General features: G+C 44.2%; 1 protein-coding gene across 1 annotated transcript in view; it reads left to right on the forward strand.

The window, feature by feature from the left end:
* Positions 1–452: 452 nt before the first annotated feature.
* EDC3 (enhancer of mRNA decapping 3) overlaps positions 453–20924 on the forward strand; it is a 330103-nt gene continuing 309631 nt past the window's right edge. Inside the window, exon 1 of the mRNA XM_086959342.1 lies at positions 453–529. The gene's annotated coding sequence lies outside the window, so the exon portion shown is untranslated. The remainder of the gene's footprint in view (positions 530–20924) is intronic.

Raw genomic sequence — 20924 nt, forward strand, 5'->3', positions numbered from 1 at the left:
AGAGCTATAAAGTCCCTGAAACTAAGGCCAGAGAGACCTGCCTAGTTGTTTGCCGTCAATAGACTGTGACAGGGACCGGCCATCGTTCTCGCTCATAATTTGGAGCACTACTCCAGATTGCTCTCACCTTCCCTCTCCATTTTTCTTATACAGGGCAACGGCAGCAGTCTAACCTGGCCTAACCGGTCCATGACTAACCCTGTTCAGGGCAACCACTGGAGCTCAATCGGTACTACTCACTTTCAAGCTGAGTCCCATCCACCGAATGTAACATAATGGATGAGGAGACCAAGGTACGTGCGCACCAACAGCCAGTCAGCATTTCGCAATTCTGTACGACGCACAAAGGTTGGCCTGGCTGTTGCTAAAGCTCCAATCATAGGTCATCTTACACATTAGTGGTGCCGCCTCTTTCAGAAAATTTCAGCCGAGGGATTGGTTGTTATGCGACCCGGAAGTGCTACAATGACGTCCGTTAAAAGATTAGTAAAGGAAGACGGACGTAAGGCGGAATTTACGGACAGTCCGTGTAAGTAACGGACAGGTAGTTGGCGTAGTTTATAATCGCAAAACGGGTGGCGGGGCTGGTGCTATATTTTACAGAAATCTACTTTGTGTGTTTAGTTTATAGGTTTTGATAGAGGGTTGCGCAATTATTAGTTACAGCGAGTCCGAAGCAGGGGTTCTGTGTTTTTCTTTCTGTATTTCACTTTAAGGATCCATGTATCCACACCTCCTCTTTTAAACTTGGCTCCTACTGGTGCCAATTAAGTAGATTTTACATTGGCATTTCATACACATTTTATATGGTTTTCATTTGTAATAAAACCTTGAAGCAGACCGTAGACGGAAAGGAACCTAAAGGTGCAAGATCTACGCGACCACACGTGTCTGCTATCAATTTGAAGCTACCATCTTCGAACGCCCTAGTTGCTCCAGTCTCGTGTCACCATTATTGATACAGGACTAAAAGTCCCAGAACTTAAAGCTATAAATCGCACCGAATGGGCTACTTTTGCGTGTCAGTCTTTTTTCTTGGAGCTAGTCAAAACGTGCCAAAATGACCTACTTCCTGTTTTTTTCTTACATCTAGTCTGCCTTGTATTTTGCTTTCCTATTTTGGAGTATGCTATCATTTCAGTCCCTTTGTGTTCGTTGATTCATCCACTTTTGGTCCTTTCCGTTTTCTCTGTTTGAATTATATCGCTTGGGCGTTGTCGGTGCTCACACTCATGATAATCTTAAGTTCAGTGGATGGTGTTTATTTCCTTTAACTTGAACCTCGTTAGTTACACATCGGTGCCATGTAGTCTGCCGTGACATACCTCTTATGTAGCCTTGTAGACCTAAGTGGGGCTTCCTTATTCATTACAACCCCACTGTTGCTTTCACTTCATTTGGATTTTGCATATAGTATCAGGGCGCTATATACCTTAGTGGGGTACTACTCTTTAAGAATCGGATCAAACAACTAGTTTTGGATTCTTTCTCATTACTTCCTCGTTATCGCTGACCTTCGCATCATTACCTAATTGATACAGGATCCTTATAACGACCCCCTCTCAACTCCACACATAGTTTTGATGATAATTTTATTTATATATATATATATGCTAATATTAAAATAAGAAATAGAAACATGGTATAGAGTTAAGTAGCATGTTTTCACAAAAAGATTGAAGGTGTATCACACCAAGTGACCAGTGCGCAACTAGATGGGCTTGTAAACCCATCATAATTTACATTATTCAACAAGTAGTGACTCTCCCTTTTAGCCGCAGCACCAGTTTTATTGTGATAAAACAGATTAATACGGAGTGCTCCTCACATTCAGATAACTTTTGTAATCATGGAAGGACAGCATTTTTGTGGACTGAGTTCCCTGGTTTCGAGTCTACCATTCCCGTGCTATTTTCCACCACATTTGCTGTTAATTCCTGTTTTAAGGTTTTCTGTTTCGAGGTTATATATTCAGCTGCTTGTTTGTGTTTTCAGAACTTGTTACAATCACAATTTTTTTTTAAATAATTCTTTTTATTAAACAAAAAAAATCGAGGTTACAAGGTACCACTGTGCATGACATTCTTTAGACTTGATACAGTTCTTATCCTTGCAAATGAGGTCTGATGTATTGGTTGGTAACATTAGTATGGTGATGAGAGAGCTTCCTGGGGCGTCACAACTGGGGGAGTACATATATTACCACAATATACATTACTATCATTCCAGATGTGAGACCACTTTTTAGGGCGTCACCTTGATAGAGCGCGCGTGTCACCCAGCTCACTAGTTTACCAATTTCCACGCACTGGGCCCTGGCGTGTATATGTCAATAGAGCTTGCATGAACCGGGAGAGTTTACACGCTACTATGAGTAATTCGGGGGTGAATCTTTACACCACTTACTTTCATGTACCTGACTTACCACAGGCACATTACTCCTGACGGATCAGGAGCTAGCAGTGGACAGGTGACAAGAATCCTAGAATGAGTAGGAATATCTTTACACATATAGTACCTTAAATAACATTCAATGAGGTATAATGACCACAGACACCTGAATGGGTTTTTGAAGTTTTATAAGATAAAGTTTCAGAAGGAATATGCCAAGATGAGGCAAATACAAATCAGTACATCGATTATTAATATCAAAGCCACAATATAACTTTGGATTAGAGCAAGTATCATTTAGAACTATTTTGGGAACACTGCAAAATATGAACATTCGGGAACACACTATTCAAGATGAGTTTTAACTAAGGCAGGGAATGTGAGAAGGACCTAGTATGTGTGCAAACCAAACTTATTTCCTATCCCTATGCTAATCTTTACTAATCTTCAGACCAAATACCATTCTAAAGGGAAGGGAATAAGGGCACAAACTGAATAAAACAGTTAGCACAAATCCTATAGGTAGGGGGAAACAGGGAACAGTACTAATCAACAATAGCATGTGGAATATCACTTCAACAATAATGCGAAAAATATCACTGGCAAGAGAGCTTTATTAAGAAAAGAAGAAGAGTGATAGAAAGACGTACACCCACAGTTTAATATTTACCTAAGTGAGAATGAGGACTAACCCTGGCCAAGAGTCAGTCTGGAAGGACGGGACAAAGACCCTCAGGATTGGAATACCAGAAAGTGAGCAGGTACGGCTCAGGAATAGGACAGGATACCCCTCAGGCTTCAGGTCAGGACTGGGTTCACCAAAGCACGACCAACCCCTTACAGCTTCGGATGCAACGCCAGCGTTACCCCCTCTTCTGCACGGAATCCGACAATAACCCCGATTGGGTTTTCGAAGTTCCCCAGAAAAAGTGCTTCGCCAGCACTTAAGACTATGTCCACCCCTTGGAGTTTTGTGGACAGTAAGGACAGAGTGCTCCGCAGCTCTCTGTATTAGTCACCTATGGAGTTCGTAGGGTCAGTGACAGGTCTGCTACTCGGACAAGTCGGACAACTTCTTTATGCTAAACTAGACTACTTATACCTTTCTAGGACCCTTAGACCACCCACTAATGTTGCAAGTGACAAAGTCCCAATTTCTGATTGGTCAAGCGAGGAGGTTAGGTCATAGTCACCTCCTAAATTTCAGTGTTCCCATCATTAGTATGCAGGTGACAGTATCCACCCCTTACAGTACAGTTCCCAGGGTATACGTGTGAGAAAGACAATGGAGTTCATAGTAAAGTGAAACATTGTATACAATTCGAGGTCTCAGAGGTGTGCTTTCCATGCGCATCTTGCTTCTGAGGCCAGCTGGCTGGTTTCAGCTTCTGCGCAGTTGGTCTTTCCCACATCACGTGACCAGGTACGGAAGGGCTTCAATATGGCGCAGCTTCTCACCCCCCGGGCCCACAAATACGCGATACATGAAAAGTAAGCGAAAACAAATTAGAATCATACGAAAAAATGATTACACTGTACACCATTAAATGCTTCACTGCACCCCTTACTTTATAATATCTATTGCATTAGGGTTTTAGTGCGAAAAGATAGATATGCAGAAGCAGCATAGGCAAGCAGGGAGCATGGTTAGGAATAAGCGGCCATATTTGCATCGCTGCGCTTGAGCAATACTATCCCTCCAAAATGCGAGTGCGTCACATCACGTGAGTATGACCGACGCATGCGCAGATCGGATTTTCTGCGAAGCAGCCATTTCCATAGTGCAAGCATGGTTAGGATGAAAAGGCACATAAGCAAGCCTCCTGGGGACACCCGTGTGTTGGGAAAAGAGGCGAGAAAATGACGAACAGGTTGGTTTAATATGATTACAAGTTAGGCGAGGTTCTTGATACAGAGCAAGTCGCGGTATATGCGAATCCTTACTCCATCAATCCCCTCTTTGATGATATTTACTATCATCACAACACAAGAAACAGATGCCAACTTCAATCTTCTATTTCACACATTTCAACATAATTTGACTTATTGTTTAGTTTTCTTTCAGCTTTTCTATGAGTGTGGCGATTCTTTACCTTTTTATATATCTGATTTCTCAACTCTTCTAATTCTAGCTCATCAACATTTCTTTTGACTCCCTTTTTATTCACAGTGTACTTTCGGCATTTTTTACATTTACAGCAAATAAATATGATCAGTACCACCATACCTATTCCCAATATTGGCATCAGTATTTTCCACAAAAGGTTCTTTCCTAAGTTAGAGAACCATCTACCTACAGAGGAGAGACCATCAGTCAGTCTCTTCCAGGCACTGTCAACCTCTAATGGTTTGAGTTCTTTCTCCAAATTAGTTATGTTCCTTACATATTTCTTTAGTTCAACACTTTTGTCAGGTATGTAGGTGCAACAATGTTGCGCCTTCAGCATCCTGCAGACTCCGCCCTCTTTTGCCAATAAGGTATCAAGAGCAAGGCGATTCTGTAAAACCATTGATCTGATCGCAACCATCTCAGTATTGACCAGTAGGAATCCAGCAGCAGTGTCAGTTGATAACTGATCCACTACTGTAGACAATTTGCAAATATGGTGAGTATTCAGAACTACCCCCATTCCAGGTATCAGTGCACTAAAAATATCACCTACAATTTCTCCTACACTTTCACGCTTGCTACGCACTAAGCCATTAGTTTCTTCATCGCTTCCAGCAGGGTTGTTCACATGGTATATTTTCGGGAAAACAATGCCAAAGTAGCAGCTTCCATACCAGTGATCCGGCAATTTGAAATAAGCCTTGTTTCCACATATATAGTAAATTCCGGGAAACACAGGCTCTGACCCATTTTTGAACCCCCATCCTCCAATTACCGTATAATTATGCTCACACTCGCTGGAACCGATGAAAACATTGTTATAATACTCAGTCTTTTCTCTATGGAGACAAAGTTTCCCTTTTCGTTCAAAATCCAGCAATAATGCAGGAGTAGCTTCGCCCTGCGAGGTGTTTTCCATGTGTTCTGCCCATCTAGGGATTCTATCCTTCTCGTCATTGGCCTTTTTCTGAAACTTCTCCCTCCTTCTATCTGCCATCTTTATAAACATCTTTTCCTGCTCTTGCAAAGAACAGGTCAGATTAGCTTGTCTCGCTTCATCTAAGTCTATGTTACCTATAGTCAGGAAATATTCTCCCATATAACGGGTTACCTCGCTTCTAACATGGACCAGGTTCAAATGTCCTCTAATTGGAAGTTCAGAAAAGATTACATCAGCATTTGAGTAATAATACTGTAAAGTGCTTCTATAAAACAAGCTTGCTAATATACTACAGGAAATCCCATAAGTCAGGGGCAAATGGTGATAAGTCACACCTTCTGCTACAGAGGTAGGTAGCTTCATGCAGGCCCATCCCCAGCAGTAACTGCATTATACTGTATGGAGCTTTGGGACAGATGTTGCCGGGTACAAATTGTTTTAAAAGTAAATAAGACGAAACAGATTGCATCTGCCCGTGGCAGTAGAGATAGCCATCAGACCTTAGCCACAGGTTGCAGATTAGGGACCTCTTCTGCTGCAAAACTCACCCCTGTGAACTCGGACAGTAGCCTGCTTGCTTCCCTGCCGCCCCCGCCGCCGCTCAACACCCGCGGCCGCCGAGAGGGGCTGAGCAGGTGAACTACATCTCCCAGCGCCCCCCTGCTCCACGGGGACGCCGCCGCCTGCCAGCTGGGACTTCCGCCGGGAAGGCGTACAAGAACAAGCCCTTCCTGCGGCTGAGCGGGGACCTCTTCTGCTGCAAAACTCACCCCTGTGAACTCGGACAGTAGCCTGCTTGCTTCCCTGCCACCCCCGCCGCCGCTCAACACCCGCGGCCGCCGAGAGGGGCTGAGCAGGTGAACTACATCTCCCAGCGCCCCCTGCTCCACGGGGACGCCGCCGCCTGCCAGCTGGGACTTCCGCCGGGAAGGCGTACAAGAACAAGCCCTTCCTGCGGCTGAGCGGGGACCTCTTCTGCTGCAAAACTCACCCCTGTGAACTCGGACAGTAGCCTGCTTGCTTCCCTGCCGCCCCCGCCGCCGCTCAACACCCGCGGCCGCCGAGAGGGGCTGAGCAGGTGAACTACATCTCCCAGCGCCCCCTGCTCCACGGGGACGCCGCCGCCTGCCAGCTGGGACTTCCGCCGGGAAGGCGTACAAGAACAAGCCCTTCCTCCCGCTTCGCGGGACGCGCGCGGGCGACGCCGGGCGGAGGCCGGGCAGAGGGCGGGCCGTCTAAGGCCGTCCAAGGACGACCAGGGACGGGACGGGCCACACCTATAACATCATGGGTAAGAGAAAATTGGTCACTCCGGTGACGGGAGAAGCTAAGGCCAAGGTCCCGAAATACACGACTAGCATAATTACCTACCTGACTTCTAAAGTGGATGAATTATCCTCACAGATAGCTGTCTCGGAACGTGCACTGGGGTTGGAATCTACTTCTGAAAGCATTACTACTGTTATTTCTCCGCCCATTAGTTGTGTACCTCTTGAGCCGAGGGTCATAATTGAATCATGTCGGACAAATGTGGCACAGACCCCTACTGTCCTGCCTTCCCCAGAACTCCCTATCACCGTAATACCTCCTGCTACTGAGGCAACATGTGTTGGAGAAGATGTGGCCACCATTCATTCTGGGGGATTACAGGCTTCCTATGTCACCGAGGAGGGCCTCGCGGATCTCCTGGAAAAACTTTTTACCGAGAGGCTAGAATCAGCTTTAATCCAAATTGCAACAGACATTACTGAAACATTGAAGGACTGTGTCAGTAAACTGTTAAATAAATGTGAACGCATTAACAATTTTTTGGATAGCCGGGCCCCGGTTAGTGTACCCATAGAAATTGACCCTCCTATTACCCTAGTATCTAACCTACCGGCAGAAAACTCTATGCCAGCTAAAGGGAAAGTTATAAATGGTAGATATACACCTTTACCGCAAGCCGTGCCAAATCGTGTTCTATTGGATAAGCCTTTACAGGGAAACCCATTGGGTCCTCTGGGAGACCAGAGGGCTAGGGTCCCCCCAGTACATCTCCCTCCTGATGCAACACCTTTTGTGGCTGTACTTGTTAATGTTCCCAAACTAGAAGCGGGGGAGATTGAACACCATGAAACACTGCGAAAGCACACGGAAAATTGGTGTAATGCAAATTGTACGGGCGAAAGTAATGTCGCAGCTAACATATTGATGTGCAGAAGGGTAAATTGGGTTGGCAAAACCAAGAAATGTGTGACAGGCGATTGTGTAATAGTCAACTTTAAATCGCGTGATGTCACAAGCCGCCTCTTCTGGGATGCCTCTCCTTTAGATTCTTTAGGTAAGGGTGTGCGCGCCATGCCGTTGGGTTTTTTCTACCCACCTACATTCAGGGTAACTGGAGATGGGTATGGCAGGCCCCAGCCAAATAATAATCCTGGCTTTCACGGCAAACAAAATCTCCCTTTGATAGGAAATGAGTGGGTGACTAAGAAGGTCAGGGGTGGTGGCGTAGCCACAACAGTAATGAATACACACCCAGATATCCTGCCTCTTTCAAATAGATTTGCGGCTCTTGCCAATCAGGATGTTATGGACTGACTAGAGCCCTCGCTAACTAACCAGCCAGTCATTGCACAGGATGACCTTACTGACACCCCTACCCTCTGTAACATTGCTAACACTACTAACAACTCTACCCCATGCAATGTGGCATGTATTGAGCGGGAGACAATGACAGAGGGAGGCAATAGTAATAGAAATATTAAAATCATGTCCTGGAACATTGCGGGCTTACGAGCCAAACAAAATGACCCAATCTGGCTGGGTAAGCTGAAAGAACACGATATAGTAGCCATGCAGGAAACATGGGCTAGGGAAAACTCATTTTGGCTGGATGGCTACTCCTCATTCTTTGTTAAAGCACAGCATTCTGTGGTGGGAAGAGACATTGGTGGCCTGATGTTCTTGGTATCTCTCAGCATAGCAGGGAGTGTGAGGGAAATTCCTAGTTCCTCACACTACTTTCAACTGTTAGAGATACGCCACGCAGATAAAAATAAAACACTCTTTATAAATTGTTATAATGCCTCGCAGGGTGGTCCCCAAAACTTTGTTTTAGATTGTTTAGATTTATTTGTTACTGAGTATATGTCAAAGCAAACCACTTTTGTTCAAATTATTTTAATGGGCGATTTTAATGTGCATTTATGTGAATCACAATGTCATATCAAGGATTTAGATGGGCCTGATCTCACGACCCCTCCCCACTTTGAGCATAGCCTGAAGGGCTCAGCTATGGAACATCTATTATCAGCTAATGATCTGTATGAACCCAGTTTTGCTGACCCAAAGGATCGGGTGGTTACTTATAATGCTAGGGGCAGTGAATCCATCATCGATTATATTTTTATGTCTCCAGGGCTCCTTCATTATGTTCTTTTTTATAACGCCATTGAAAGTGGTTTTAGTGACCACAATCCGGTGTGCTTAATGCTGGATGGATCGCTTGGATTGCTGAAGGGGGCCTCGTTGGCCACTTCTGCGCAACATGTTAAGAGTAAAGACCAAGGGCGGCGATTAAAATGGTGTAAAGTCTGTCCAGAAGATTTTTCGTACTTTATTGAACATGAAATGGCGGTGGAATTCCAGACCTGCAGGGACCCTGCTAGGGGGGACAAAGAGATCATTGCCGCCTTTGAGGCTATTTGCTCGAAGGTGGAGAAAGAGCTAACGCTTAGACCCAAAAGGGGACCTCCCTCTGCCTCCGGTTGGTTTGACCATTCATGCACCAAAGCGCACTCTGCTTTGATAGCCGCACTTAAACAATTCCCTAGAAATAAGCTAGTGATAGCTCAACTAAGGAAAAAATATGCAGAGGCGGTAAAAATACGCAAAAAGGCTGTGAAGGTAGAAGCCTGGGATGCTTTAATGGATTCTACCACCCTAAAAAATAGCTCTAAATTCTGGTCTATAATAAATAACCCCATTTTTGCTAAGACTTGTAACACTGACCTTGAGGCTAATATTCCGGAGTCAGATTGGCTTAATCATTTTTCAGTTATCTATGGGAGCAATCAAGTTTATGAAACACTCTGTATACCCCGTTATTCTAATATGCTACCCATTGTTGATTTTACTGAAAAGGAAGTCAAGGTCGCAATAACTGGGTCTGCTAAGAACAAAGCCCCTGGACCCGATGGGGTTCCATTGGATTTATATAAATCAAACCCAGAGTTGTGGGCATCTGTTTTAACTAATGTATATAATAATGTACTTAAAGGGGGTTTTCCTAATACCTGGGCTTGCTCAATCATTGTACCAATTTTCAAAAAAGGAGTAAGAAATGACCCTAAATGTTATCGCCCCATATCCTTGCTGGATTCCTCCATGAAAATTCTGGGGAAAGTACTACTGGGGAAAATTAATAAATGGACCTTAGAGAATAACATCTTGTCCAATGCCCAGTATGGCTTCCGGTCAGGTAGGGGGACAGAGGACCAATGCTTGAACTTGAACATGATCATCTCTAAATACACCAAGGCCAAAAAAGGGACAATCTGCGTTGCCTATATGGATCTGTCCACGGCATTTGATCTAGTGAATAGAGCCAAGTTGTGGGCCATGTTGCTACAAATGGGTCTGGACCCCCCTTTGGTCTACTTCTTGGCTGAACTTCACAAGGATCTAAAGGCTTCCATTAGAATGGACCAAGAGGGACATCGCACAGCATGGTTCAAATCAGGCAGGGGCGTGCGACAAGGTTGCATCCTTGCCCCTATGCTGTTCACTTTATATATAAACTCTCTGGAAAAAGCTCTACTGGCTGCATCTGTGGACATTCCGCGTGCAGGAGACACTAACATCCCAGTGCTTTTGTACGCGGATGATGCTGCTTTAATAGCTAGGACTCACTTGGGCCTCCAGAGACTTCTTAATGCATTTAGTGACTTCATGTCCTCTCTTGACCTTGTGATCAATAACACGAAATCCCATGTGATGGTCTTTGGGGCAGCTATAAATAAGACTAAATTTTTTTTTGCAAAGGGGAAGTGATCAGTAATGTTAAAGTTTTCACTTACCTGGGAGTAATTTTCGACACTAAGGGCAGTTGGATCCCCCAGATAGTAGCAAAGACTAAAGCAGTGAGAAGCTCTGTTAACGCTATTTTAAGCTTCTCAAGGAGACTAGGGGGGAAACCAAGTGGTGCACTTTTAGCCTTGTATAGAGCAAAATCATTGGCTATAGCTAGGTATGGGGCTGGATTATGGGGTTATGTAAAAACTGAAGCCATCCAAACGGAAGTTAATAAGTTTTTATGTTCAATATTAGGACTCCCCGCATCAACAGCCACTTTCTCAGTCCATCAGGAGCTTGGAGTGGGATACATTACTGATGTCCTCTCTATGGCACCTATACTTTTGTGGATAAGAGTGTGGACAAATAACAACTTAGGCCTCAACCACAAAATCTTATTGGACTGCCTAAAATTGGATAAGTTTAAAGATATTGCTTGGCTGGCATATATCAACAAGTGCTCTGTAGAACTGGGACGTCCAGAGATTTTCTCCTCCCCGCTTGATTTAAAAAAAGCGGACCTGGCTTGGGTCAAGGAAAATTTCTACAAACTTAAGTCCTTGGAGAGAGAACAACACCAGTTAACAAAACCCATGGTCAGAGCGCATTATATGACACTTACCTGTATTGCCATCCAACCGTATCTTGCCCTAGTCAATATCCCGTTTCACAGATGGCTTCTGGTTAAATTTAGATTTAACCAGATTTATTTGGTACTCTGTGACAAACAGGGATGGTTCAAGCCTGAGGAAGCACCTGTATGTGGATGTGACAACTTTTCCATACAAGACAATATGCATCTTATGTTATTCTGCCCTTTTTATCATGCTCCAAGGCAAAAGTATCTGTTACCCTTGTTGAAGGGGAAAGCGTTCATGCAAGCAAAACCTGCTCTTTTGTACCTACAAATGCTTGACTCTCCCCTGGTAATGTTCAGTGTGGCAAATTACCTTGTCGCTGCTGTTTGAATTAGGAGGAGGAAAGTACAAACCTAACTGTGGGGACTGTAATGAATTTGGTATCTCTTGCTTTTTTGCACACGATGAGTCTTTTTAAACTGACCTTTTTATTGTTCTAAAAATGCACTGTTCCATATGAAATAATTTTTATATTAACTTGTACTGTATCATATGGAATTTTATTATACTTGTATTGTATTATGTAAAAAAAATCTTTTTAAATATGCACTTGGAACGATTTTAACTGCTGTAGTATGCTTTTATGATTTTTAACAAAATCGAATAAAGTGGTTTTTGACTTGACTTGACTCATGCAGACATAAGTCTTCTATTTCCATAGCTTCTACATAGTGCACTAAAAGATTTGCAAAGACATTTAAGTGTGTCTTGTTTCTCATTTTGTGAAAATGTAGTCCACCCTCATCTGATGCTTCTAAGTCAGGTCGTCTATGTCGTAAGCTAGCAGCATTGTCACGCCTTTCTAAGCTACGTGGTGTTTCTTCAGTCTGTACAGCTTCTGAGTCTTGTGACACTGAGTTAGTAGGATACAAGTCAGGCTCTTTACTAATCATAAAAGGTATGAAAACTGTTAATCCTATCCATATCACTATTACCATAGCTATACTACACAAGCATATTTTACAGCACGTTTTACAACAGCTAAATCTGGATCTTCCAGATACGTTCGAATCAGACATGGAGGCTTACAGGTGGCTTTTCAAACCCCTCTTTGTCTCTTCTACCAGAGGTTCACTCCGGTTGTTTATCACGGAGGGTCTTCGTCCGAACTCCGATCAGCAATGGATTCGTTGTCACTTTTGCCACTGTGGTTGGGCTCATCAATTTCTTCCAACACCAAGTAAGTCCATTCAGGGCTTCGATACAATTTGTTCTGTTTCTTTACTCTGTCACCTTTTCTGATAGACTTTCCTCGGGCTTCTTTCCTTTCACTTTCAGCCCTTTTTCGGTCTTTCAGTTTTTCTTCGACTGTTTTTATTCTTAGCCTCAGTCGTTTTATGTATCGGGGTTCCTCCTTCTTTTCGATCCTTTTAGAGGTCGAGGAAATCTGGCCTTCCTCGTGGACTCTCTTGTTTTCACTTCGTTGTGGCACTTTTGTTTCAGCAGTGTCTTTTTCCCTTCCTGTCTTACTAGTCCTAGGTCTTTCACTAGTTTCTTCTGCCTGGTCCCTATGCTGACCTGGTTCAGGTTGAGGCTGTATTAGTTCTTGGCTTTCAGATGAACTTGATTCTTCTTCCTGAACACGTTCGTCTATCTCTAACTGTCCCTGTTCATGCTCTTCGAACTCTTGATTTTCTTCAGCATGAACGTCCGCTTTGACTACTATCTGTCCCTTTCCAGATTCTGGAGTTTCAGGTGGAATGTCGATGACCTGATCTGTCCCTACTGGGCCATCTTCTGGATCAGATTTTATGATAGTCTTGATGATCTGGCCTTCCCCTAGCCCTGTCTCACCTTCACTATCCCACTCACTATTCAGATAGGAATATTTTCGAGTTCTTATTGGATCAAAAGCTTGGTCGTCGGCAGGATACCATTCAACGTCTTGACTTGTGCTCGGCAGTTCAATGTCAGCGAGATCCGGACCCTCTTCTGGAGTCTCCTCAGCTGGACTACCTTCAGCCTCAGTCGCGTTTTCTCCGGTTACCCGCTTTGTGTGACTGGCATGGATCCACTTCGGTACACCAGCGCACTTCACAGCTGTGGTGGTGACAAGGATCACTTGTCTTGGCTTTCCCCACTTTGGTCCAAGGCAACTTGTCCTGGTGTGTTTCTTTAACACCACCCAATCACCTGGTTGCAGCTTATGTGCGGGAGTTGCAGGCCATTCGACAGCAGTCTCTCCAATCTGGTGAGAGATAGAACGCACTTGGTCACCCAGCTGCTTGCAGTATTCTAACACCAAATCATCAGAAATACTAAGCAGTTTGTGGCCGGGAACCCATTCTTGTCGCATCACTCTCCCCATTAGCACTTCATGGGGGCTCAGGCCTGTTTTTCGGTTCGGGACACTCCTCAAACTCATCAGCACAAGGGGCAAAGCTTCTATCCAGTTCATTTTGGTGGAATCACACATCTTCGCCAGTCTTGATTTTATGGTGCCATTTATCTGCTCAACTATTCCAGAAGCCTCTGGATGATAAGCACAGTGCAGCCTTTGCTCCATTTTAAATGCTTTACAGAGTTCTTTTAGGACGTCGTTTGAAAAATGCCCACCATGGTCTGTTTCGATCGTCTCAGGAATTCCGAACCTAGGTATCAACTCCCTAAGTAACAATTTTGCTACAGTCAGGGCATCATTTTTCTTTGCTGGGTAAGCCTCCACCCACCGGGAAAACAGGCAAACTATGACCAGGACATATCTATATCCCTTGCACATGGGCATTGTTATAAAGTCCGCCTGCATCCTGACAAAAGGACCTTCTGCCTTCCCAATGGTACTTTGTTCAACTACTGTCTTCTTTCCTGCGTTGAATTGCTGACACACTAAACACCTTTGACAAAGCTTATCCGCAGTATTTCGGAATTTTGAGTTATAGAACACCTTGTCAAACATACGACACATGGCATCCCTCCCAATATGTGTGTGCTCATGTATCATTCGGGCCATTCCATCAATCAGGATATCCGGTAGTACAGGCACACTAGCTTCGCTAACCACAACACCATCATTCCTGATTCCGCATTTGTTAGTTCTCCATCTAATTTTCTCTTCCCTGGTTGTTGCCTGTTGAAGATCTTTCAATTCTTCCCAGGAAGATATACTCTCAAACAACATAAGTTGGCAGCTGTTTCCGCCTCCCCACAAGCCAATTTGGAGGGACATTTGGTGTCGGGCACAAAACTGGGCAATTTGGTCAGCGTATCTATTGCCGGCTGTCACATCATCGTTTCCTGATCTGTGAGCCGCACACTTGACCACAGCCAATTCTTTGGGCAATTGAATCGCTTCCAGTAAGTTCTGTACCACCTTTCCATTTCTGACAGGGGTACCGGAGGATGTCATGAATTCTCTTTGTAACCAAAGTTGGCCGAAGTCATGAACCACCCCGTAACAATACTGGCTGTCAGTATAAACAGTTATTCTCTTGTTTTTCCCCCGTTTACAAGCTCTCGTTAATGCGATCAATTCCGCCACTTGTGCAGATTTTACTTCGCATAGATAAGAAGCTTCCAGGGTTGTCGCCAATGTGACTACGGCATATGCAGCACTCAGACCTCCATTCTCATGTCTTAAACATGAGCCATCCACAAACATTTTAACATCCTCATCAAGTAAGGCTATTTCCTTGATATCAGGACGTGGCTTGGTGCTAAATTCGGTTAGGTCTATGCAATTATGCTCCATCTCATCCTCGTCATATCCATTCAGAGGAACTGGCAATAGTGTCGCTGGGTTCAAAATGTTGCACCGGGAGATAGTTACATTTTCAGCACCTATCTGAATTCTCTTATACTTAGTCAGCCGACTAGGCATGAGATACTGGGTCTTGGTTCGAGTCAGTAAGATTACAACTGAATGTGGAACAAATACAGTGACAGGATGTCCCATGACAATGTTTTCACTCTGTTCTAGACTAACGCAAGTAGCAGCTACTGCTTTCAGGCATCCTGGTAATCCAGCGGCCACTGGATCCAAGGTGGCTGAGAAGTAGGCCACGGGACGCCTGATCAGCCCATGCTCCTGGGTTAGGACTGAGAGCGCACAATTGTCTCTAGTGTCACAGAACAGTTCGAAGTTCTTGGAATAGTCAGGCATTCCCAATGCCGGAGCTGAGCACAGACAATTTCGTAAGGTTACCCATGCGGACATGCTTTCATCGTCCCACCTGACTGGGTCATCCACTCCTTTCTTTGTCATTTTTATTAGAGGTTTGGCCAAAGCTGCGAACCCCGCAATCCATTGCCTACAGTATCCTACGACTCCTAAGAACATCCTTACTTCTTTCTGAGTACAAGGCAGGTCCATATGCTGTATTATCTGGATCCTTTCTGTAGTGACCTTCCGAATCCCTTTTTCTATCTGGTGCCCCAGATATTTTACTGAAGTTTTACAGTACTGTAGTTTGTCTGGTGAGACTTTATGTCCTCCCTTTCCTAGATGATTCAGTAAGGCAATGGTATCCGTGACACAGTCTGCTTGATTTTTAGATGCCACCAGAAGGTCGTCTATGTATTGTACTAGAACAGACTCTCTTGGCAGTACCAAAGATTCAAGGCATTTCTTCAGGATCTGGTTGAAAATCGATGGACTTTCAGTGTACCCTTGAGGGACACGATTCCAGACATAGACATGGCTGTCGAATTCAAAACTGAAAAGGAACTTGCTTTCGGGATGCAATGGGATGGAAAAGAAGGCATGGCACAGGTCAATGACAGTGAACCATTCAGCATCCCACGGAATCTGGTACAGTATCACTGCAGGGTTGGGCACAATGGGACAGCAAGGTACAACAATTTGGTTTACCTTGCGCAGGTCCTCCACTACCCTGTACTTTCCGCTAGGCTTTTTAATTCCAATTATGGGTGAATTACAGGGACTGCTCATGACCTCCTGTATGATGTTAGCTTCGAGCAATCGTTTTACCTCTATTGCGACTCCAGCTTTTACTTCTGCACTCATTTTATACGGTTTAGTTTAGGGATACATAGCATTTGTCTTTATGGCTACCTTAACTGGGTCTACATTTGCCATTAAGCCTACATCTTTTCCAGTGAAATCCCATACTTCAGGTACCACTTTATGCTGCAGTTCCTCGGGTAAGTCTTGAATGGACAGGGGCCTAACTTCTGAGTCTGGCCTTAACAACATTAATTTGTACAGGCCATCCTCCTCTGGTGTCTGAATTTCGACACCACCTGGTGTGCAAAAGATGGTGCAGTTCATTTTGCACAACAAGTCTCGTCCTAACAGGTTCACAGGACTGGAGTCACAGACCACGAATCTGTGCATCTCTTTGAAATTTCCTATGGAAATCTCCACTGGTTCGGTCACCGGAGTACTGATTATCTGATTTGAAACGCCCACTACTTGGATGGCTTCTCCCGAGAGGGGTAGGTTAGGAACATCTACTGTTCTCACAGTAGAACGGGTAGCACCAGTGTCCAACAGAAAGGTGACGTCTTTTCCTTCAACCTTTCCTTCAATGTATGGACCTGACTGATCTACCGGTAAGGAGGCGCCAAGTACGCATTCCTTGTCCTCCCCTCTCAGGCCCCGTCAATCTTGATCATCACAGAGAAAGGAATCGTTTAACAAATACTGTGGAATGACTGCATTTCTTTCATTCTCTCCTTCCCATACCTCGGCCCTTTCATTCTGCTGACCCTGATTCTTATAATTCGGTCTGGGAGCACGTGGCAATTGAGGCAGCTTTACCTGTTGTTGGTTCTTTCGGGTCCCCTCTTTCTGCACCTGTGGATTTAAACCATTTACGGGGGCATTACCAGCCTGCAAATGAGGGCACTCGTCTCTCCAATGCCCCATCTGACCGCACCCGTGACAGGGAAACTTCTTCATAGCATCCTCCCGACTCATTTTTACCCGGGGTTTCCCTCCTCCCCCAGTATTGGGACTTTGGACAGTATTATTATTATTATTATTCAATTTACTTAACTGTTTTTCCTGCTGTTCAGCCAATTTTACTTGTGCCCACATTACCTTCTCCTTGAGGGCTTTCTTTTTGTTTTCAATTTCGTCCTCGCAATACTTTGCATATTTCAAGACATCATCTATGGGCTTGCCCTGCCAACTGATCTTATTGTCTCGAATCCACTGGGATATTTCAGGTCTCAATCCTAACACGAATCGATAACTGAAATGAGTCATGTCTTTCATGTCCACATTATCGATTCCACTGTAAGTTTTGAACACCTGCAGTAACCTTTCATAAAAGGAATGGACACTTCCATCACGCTCTTGGGTAGTTCTATCTATTCGGGTCCAATCAGTTTCCTTTGCGGGAACCTTTTTCTTCAGGTATTGTATGACTTGTTCATACTTCCTCATTACCTCGGGTGCAGGAGCTCCAGTTTTTTCATCTCTTGCATATTCCTCAGTGGGCCAATCAATTTCAATTTTACAATCCGTCCACAAATCTACAGGCACCACAATGTCGAAAAAACCATCCAGGTCTTTCAGAAGACACTTCTGAACTTTTATGAAGCGTTCGACCTGTCGGTACCAATCGACTGGTTTCTCCCGCAATTTTGGAAAGTCATTAGTAAATGACACACTATCTTGTCGAGACCAAGGACATGCACATATTTCCCTCCCGGTACCTCTCCCATGGGACACAGTTTCTCTGCTGGGCTTACCTCTTTCAGTAAGTATTCTGAGTCTTTAGGAGTAGCCCTACTATCTTCTTTCTTTTTCGCCCACCGGGTTTTCCATTTTTCTATATTTTCCCATTTTTGGAGGAGCTTCAACATTTCCTTTATCTGAATTTGTTTTCCCACCACATTCAGGTTTTCTAAGTCTTTGTCAGAAAAATCTGCTCTGTAGGGTTTCTGAAGGACTTTGGATCGACTTATATCGATTCCCATGTCAGCTGCTGTATCCGTTAATTTCTCATGGAACAGTCTAGTATTCCGGGTAAGGTTTTTGCTGATAAACAGTAACTCGTCTTCATTAAAGGTGTTTAACCTGTCTAATCCTACATTACCAGCCAATAGCTCTTCTATTTCTATCCTTAGTCTATAGATTTCTAGGGGTTTTGGTTGGGGTGTGGTCTCTTTCTCTAATTCTTTTGACCATCTGTCCAGCTCTTCTGGAGATACTACCGTGGCTTTTCTGGACCCGGAGGAGCTTTCAATCAGAACTTCCTTTGCCCTACTCTGACTTCTCTCTCTAGGCACACTTTTCCCAGGTTCCCTTATAGGTAGGTCCATTAAGACCTCTGATTCACATTCACTTTCTTGATCATCATCTATGAACTGTTCCTTCCTTGAAGGTGGAATACTTGGGGTAGGTGCAATTGGGGTTATTACAGGTGGTCTAGGACTGACCATTCTATCCCCATAAAGAGGAATTGCTGGACCAATTGTTACTGGGATAGTCAGGGAATCTGGATGAGGATGTATTTGGGCTATGGTCTGTATCAAGTTATCGCGCTGTCTCATTAGGGCTTCCTTTTCTCTCTCTTTCAGAGCCTTCTCTGCAGAATTGTCATGCAACACTTGGGGTACCAAGGGGGGGTAAATACTTGGGGCTGTTGGGGTAACCAACCGAGGTGGGTCTTCCCCAAAAGGACGGTAATTCGGGACCGTAGAACGAGGTCTACAAAACCCATCCCCATCGCTGGTTTTACTGTCCGTACCTGTTCCATCTGTCTCACTATCCCTCCGACTTCTAGGATATTTGGCAAATGGGTTTGGTGAACTTAATGGTTCTGCCTCTGCTACATAGGGAGGTGGGTTTTTCATCAATAAATCTTCGAGGTGCTCATCTTCCGAGTCTCCCATAGCCATTAGGTGGCGGGTTTTCTCCTTACATTTCCCTTTCTTTTCTTCAAGTACTCCCATCATGGGAAACAACCCCTCCACCATCATGTTCTGCCTCCATTGCTTCATTTTCTGCTCTTTAGACACTTTATGCAATTTGGGATACCACCTGCCCAATTCCTTATCCATTCGGGGCCTGTCTCTTTCGGTGGCTTCAATTTCCCATTCTTCTAATGCTTCATTTTGAGTTAATCTGGGTCGAGGATGCAATTCATTCATTCTGGTTCTGAGGTTAAACAGGACTCTGCCATTAAAGGAACCATAAATCGGGAATGCTAAAACTCCGTCGTCTGCAGTATACTTCGCCCAATTATCTAACCACACACAGGTATGATATCCTTTATCAAACATCATGAAAGAAGCGGGAGTATCTGGCGGAGGAATGATCACACCCTCCCTTGTCCTAATGGGCTGATCTTTCTTAAAGTAATTCTTAATTTTATCAGCAAAGGACAATTTTCTCTTAACCCCGTACATTGTTTTTGGTCTACCTCGTAGTCTCTGTTCCTTATTAAAGCCTAAGTGTTGGGGATTTGGTATGAATTCGGGATACCACATACACACTTCCAAACTATCTTCGAGCTCTTGTTGATTAATTTTGCCTGCTTTAGTGCCTCCAATGCTAGCGCGACTTCTATCTCGCAGCAGCCAATCAACGCGGAGACTACAAAAATTCTTGTCCAATGGGTGCGCGGCCTTTCGTAAGACGAGGTCTCACGCTCCGGCACTCACCCCTCCTTTACAATTTCAGCCTTGCTACACACCCGCTGTTCTGTCCAATACCAGCGCGGCACGGAGTGACGTCAGTGCAGTCCTGCGACCGACTCCCTCCTTCACAAGGTAACGGAAACTTTGAATTTTTCCCAAAGTACGAACGCTTAGTTTACTAAACAACACGCAACGTTCGCCGCTGTGTCGGAGTGTTCTAAATAAGTAGAAAATTTTCCTATCACTGCAAGTAAACCACTTCTGTCTACTTTTCATTCACTTAGGGTAGACTTCTTTGCCTAACCTCACACACGAGCAAACATAGAACCTGTTATTCTCCTGACTCATCCACTTCTTTCCGGGATATATACTAAGTCAGGATTTCTCAGCGGACTACTTTGCTTATCACTCAAGCTTTGGAGACCCAATTATTCCTCCCGAAGGTGACCATTACTAGGTGATATCACAATGGAAGTTTCGTTCAAGACTCGCTAGCTATCACTCACTCAGATGCAACAAAAGATCCTAATTAGCGCTTCCAGTCTTCTCCTGACCCTGCACTAATAACTCGCGACAAGCGACCTCATCAGCCAACCGGATTCTGCTCACCGTTAGCTATATACTTCCCCGGGGATTCGGACTACACGGAACAATTTACTAACACTTTGACATATAACACTTATAACAGCAATATAACATAAATCACTTACACAATTTATAATATTTAAAAAAAAAAAAAAATACATTTGCGCAATATTTCGAAGCAATGTGATCACTTTTAAGCAATAATTAGCAGCACATTTTATTTTCACGGTTTTATTTATCTACTGTCTTGTCTACCTATCTTAACTAGTCCTAACCATAACTCTGCTACCAGAAAATTACTGATAGAGCGCGCGTGTCACCCAGCTCACTAGTTTACCAATTTCCACGCACTGGGCCCTGGCGTGTATATGTCAATAGAGCTTGCATGAACCGGGAGAGTTTACACGCTACTATGAGTAATTCGGGGGTGAATCTTTACACCACTTACTTTCATGTACCTGACTTACCACAGGCACATTACTCCTGACGGATCAGGAGCTAGCAGTGGACAGGTGACAAGAATCCTAGAATGAGTAGGAATACCTTTACACATATAGTACCTTAAATAACATTCAATGAGGTATAATGACCACAGACACCTGAATGGGTTTTTGAAGTTTTATAAGATAAAGTTTCAGAAGGAATATGCCAA

The sequence above is a fragment of the Lissotriton vulgaris genome, chromosome 2_2 (assembly GCF_964263255.1).
Source record: "Lissotriton vulgaris chromosome 2_2, aLisVul1.2, whole genome shotgun sequence".
Taxonomy (NCBI): Eukaryota; Metazoa; Chordata; class Amphibia; order Caudata; family Salamandridae; genus Lissotriton; species Lissotriton vulgaris.